This window comes from Orycteropus afer, unplaced genomic scaffold (assembly GCF_000298275.1).
Source record: "Orycteropus afer afer isolate SDZICR_OR568_19922 unplaced genomic scaffold, OryAfe1.0 scaffold00083, whole genome shotgun sequence".
Taxonomy (NCBI): Eukaryota; Metazoa; Chordata; class Mammalia; order Tubulidentata; family Orycteropodidae; genus Orycteropus; species Orycteropus afer.
Genome location: NW_006921670.1, coordinates 5,749,967 through 5,754,239, shown reverse-complemented (window position 1 = coordinate 5,754,239; position 4,273 = coordinate 5,749,967).

Here is a 4,273-nt window from a genome sequence, read left to right as displayed (position 1 = left end):
GCTTAATCACAGCACCACTAAGACTCCTTACCTACTGATTACCAGTCGCTGCTATTGAGTAGGTTCCAACTTTCATCATTCTACCACAGAGTGGCTGGTGGGTTCAAACCACAGACCTCTGGGTTAGCAGTCCAATGCCTTAACCACTGTGCCACCACAGCTCCCTAGGCACTCTCTAGTAGAAAAACAATACACAAGTCAACAAAAAATAAATACATCAGAAAACCTCAGGTAGTGGTAAGTGCTATGAAGAAAACAAAACAAGGTAAGGAGATTGAGGGGAAGAGGAGGTAATAATAAATCAGGAAACAAAGGAAGGCCTTTATGAGGTGACATTTAGCTGTCGTCTCAAGGATAAGACATACTGGACAGGTCCTGAGGCAGAAATCGGCTTGGCTGGTTTGAGAAACAGAAGGCTGGGTTTGGCTTCCAGAGCTCCGTACTCTTCCCGCCGCACGGGCCACAGCAGCTCACTCTCTGTGTTGGCATCTGGGCTAGGGTTTTAATCCCATTTACCTATACTTAAGTTCCCTGGGTGATTTCTTCCTATAGCTTTAATGTGCCATCGTGTACAAATCATCCCCAAATGATTATCTTCCCCCTCTGTACTTCTGTATCTGTCAGCCCATATGGCATCTCCACTTGGAAGTCTATAGACCTCAAAGTGCACATGCCCCACACTGAACTTCTGATGGCCCAAAACTTGCTTTCTCTATAGTTTTCCCCATTTCAGTTGATAGCAGCTCCATCCTTCCAGTTGCTCAGGCCATAAACTCTAGTCATCCTTGGGTTCGTTCTTTTTCTCCCACCTGCATTTGTTCCATCAAGGCATTCTGCTGGTCCTACCTTCAAAATACACTCAGAATCTGACACTTCTTACTATCTTCACTGTTACCATTCTGATCCTGAATTCTGCAACCATCTCCAGCTATTCTCCTGTTTCTAGCCTTACTGCCCTCCCTTTACAAAGAAGCCCATAGAACCCTGCGCAGGGTAAGTCAGATCACATTACTGTCTTCAGAAAACTCTCCTGTGCCTCCCCATTTTACTCAAGAGAAGCCAAAGTCCTTACACAGATGTAAAAGGTTCTGTGTGATTGTCTTCCCCATTCACTTTGCTTTATTGTTCCTTTCCCCTTTTTAATGGTCCATACAGCTTCTGATGGAGCCCAGGTGGTGCAATGGTTAAGCAGTTGCCTACTAACAGAAAGGTTGGTGGTTTGAGCCCACGTAGTGGCTCCATGGGACAACAACCTGGTGATCTGCTTCCATAAAGATTCCAGTCTAGAAACCCTGTGGGTTGGATATGGAGGCTGTAGTGCAGTGAATTACTTGGTATGTTTTTTCTAGCCATAGTCTTTGTTAACTCCCACCAGATTACTGGGTGGGACCATGCAAATAAGGTGTGTAGAACTTTGATGTTGGGATTGGTTAGCTTTGTCACTCTGCCAGGCTTAAAATGAGCCCTCCTATAAGCAGAAGCTCTGGTGGCACAGTGCCTAAGGCATTTGACTGCTAACCAGAGGCTAGTGGTTCATACCCACCAGCCACTCCTTGGAAGGAAGATCGTGCAATCTACTTCTCTAGAGATACCGCCTCGGAAACCCAAGGAGGGGTTGCTGAGTTGGATCCAACTCAACAGCAGTGAGTTTGGTTCTGTGTTTTGGTGCAGGCAGAAAGGGGATCTCACTGCCATCAGGAGAGAAGAGCTGGAGGTAAAGCAGAGCATGGCCTTGGACCTGAGATCCCTGCACTGGACCTCACTGGCAGAGAGATGGCGGCAGTGGAACCAAGAGGCATGAGACAGAGCAGTGGGCTTACCTGGCCACAGAGTGAGAAAGCTGAGTGCCCTCGGGCAGGGGCTCGCTGGCAGAGTGGGGTGCACCTGTTGTTGTTGTCACGTGCTGTCGAGTCAGACCCGACTCACAGAGACCCTTTCTTGGATTTCCAACGTGGTATCCCTACAGAAATAGATTGCCCATCCTTCCTTCTGAGGAGTGGCTAGTGGGTTTGAACCACCAGCCTTCGGGTTAGCAGTCAAGTGCCTTAGGCACTACGCTACCAGAGCTCCCAATGTGCACCTAGGTGTACCTATTGCCAGAGCTGAAAGATCTTTGCAATACTTGCCCAAGCAGGGCAGAGGCCAGGCTGAGAGGCCAAAGGCCAGAGAGGCATGTCTGAGGGCGTAACAGAAGGAAGACTGTCCTGATCAAAGAATTATATCCTGAGTGTGTTCCTGAACCTGAATTGTAGCCTGTTACTCCCTAATAAACTCCATAAACATGAGTGAGTGAGTTCTGTGAGTTCCGTGTGGCCGTTGCAACGAATTATCAAACCTGGCAAAGAAGTAGTGAGTGTCATGGGAGGGACAGTTGGTGTCTATGGTGATGAAGTTTGTGTGTCAACTTGGCTGGGCCTGGTTGAGTGGCTGGGCAGCTAGCGGTAGTTATTCCCCATGATGAGACTAGCAATCAACTCCATGGTGGGATCTACTATGAGCAGCTGAGTAGCTACCTTAGGGATGTGGTCTACTTCCTGTATGTAAAGAGAAGCCTTGGGGAATGGTCTCTAGCTGATGGCACTCTTGAACCTTGCTTGTAGCCAAGTTGTTGTTCAGCAGCCTGCCATGCTCTGCCGACCTTGGGACTTTCAGTGGACTTGAATTAATGGCCTGCCGTGTGGTTTGGTAACATTGGGACTGTGCCTTTTTACTTGTCAACCTTGGGCTTGTCAGCCTCAGCAGCTAGCAGCTGTCTGAGTGAAGAAAAGGCTCTAGCTTCAGTGGGCCAGGAGCAGGAAATGGAGCTGAAGCCCAAGGTTTAGGGGCTTTTATCCAGTCCCTACAGCCTGGCACTTTGAACTCAGACTTCTAGCCTCCCAAACTATAAGAGAATAAATTCCTGTTTGTTCAGCTATTCCATTTATGGTATATTCTTGTCAGAGCAGTACTAGGTAACCAGAACAGTGTCAGAATTGGTAAAAGGCTGGAGGGTGGCAGCATCTCTGGCCTCATAGGAATAAGCCTTGGGCTGTTGATGGTGATTCTGTCTTCCTCTTGTGAAGTTAGAGGAGGTCAGAAGATACCACCTCCATGTCATTTTTGCAGAGGCTCATGATCATAGTCTTGGGAGACACTAAGGTCAGCTGGCATAACACAGTCCAGAGAGACAATTTTCTATATCGTACTATGGTGAGTAAATGGAGAGAAGATTGAGGTTGTCAAAGAACGTTGCTTGGTTCTACAATCGATGCCAACGGAAGCAGCAGTCAGGACATTAGACGACGTGTAGCATTGGGAAAGTCAACTGTTAAGGAACTATATCTAAAGTGCTGAGGAGCAAGGATATCTCCTTGAGGACTAAGGTGCGCCTGACACAAGCCATGATATTTCCAGTCGCCTCATATGCATGTGAGAGCTGGACAATGAATAAGGAAGACCGAAGAAGAGTTGATGCTTTTGAGTTGTGGTGCTGGCAGAGAATGCTGAAAGTACCATGGACTGCTAAAAGAACTAACAGACCTGTCCTGGAGGAAGTGCAGCCAGAATGCTCCTTGGAAGCAAGAATGGCAAGACTTCGTCTCACCTATTTTGGTCATGTTGTAAGAAGGGACCATTCCCTGGAGAAGGATGTCATGCTTGGTAGGGTGGAGTGTTGACAAAATAGGGGGAGGCCTTCAATGAGATGGATTGACACGGTGGCTGCAATGATGGGCTCAAGTATAGCGGGGATTGTGGGACTGGCACGGGATCGGGCAGTGTTTCGTTCTGCGGTGCATGGGGTCGCTATGAGTCGGAAACAACTCGACGGCATTTAACAACAACAACAACTATGGTGAGTAGTGCCTGGGGCCTTAAAAGTTTGTGAGTGGTCATCTATTGGTCTCTCCCCATCTGGAGCAAAGAAGAATGAAGAAAGTCAAACAGTCCAAAGGACTAATGGAGCACTTGAACCTCAGCCTCTGTGACCAGAAGAACTAGATGGTGCCTAGCTATCACTGCTGACCACTCTGAAAGGGATTGCAATAAGAGGTCACAGATAGAGCGGGAACAAAACTCAAAATCATGAAAAAGACCAGGCTTACTGGTCTGATGAGAACTGGTGGAACCCTTGAGACTATGGCTCTTAGACACCTTTCAAGCTAGGAACTGAAGTGAACTCTCATGACTCAACTGGCAGCCAAACAACAGACAGGCCTATACGGTGAACAGGAGCTCTGGTGGCGTAGTGCCTAAGGCATCTGACTGCTAACCAGAAGCCTGGCAGTTCAAACGC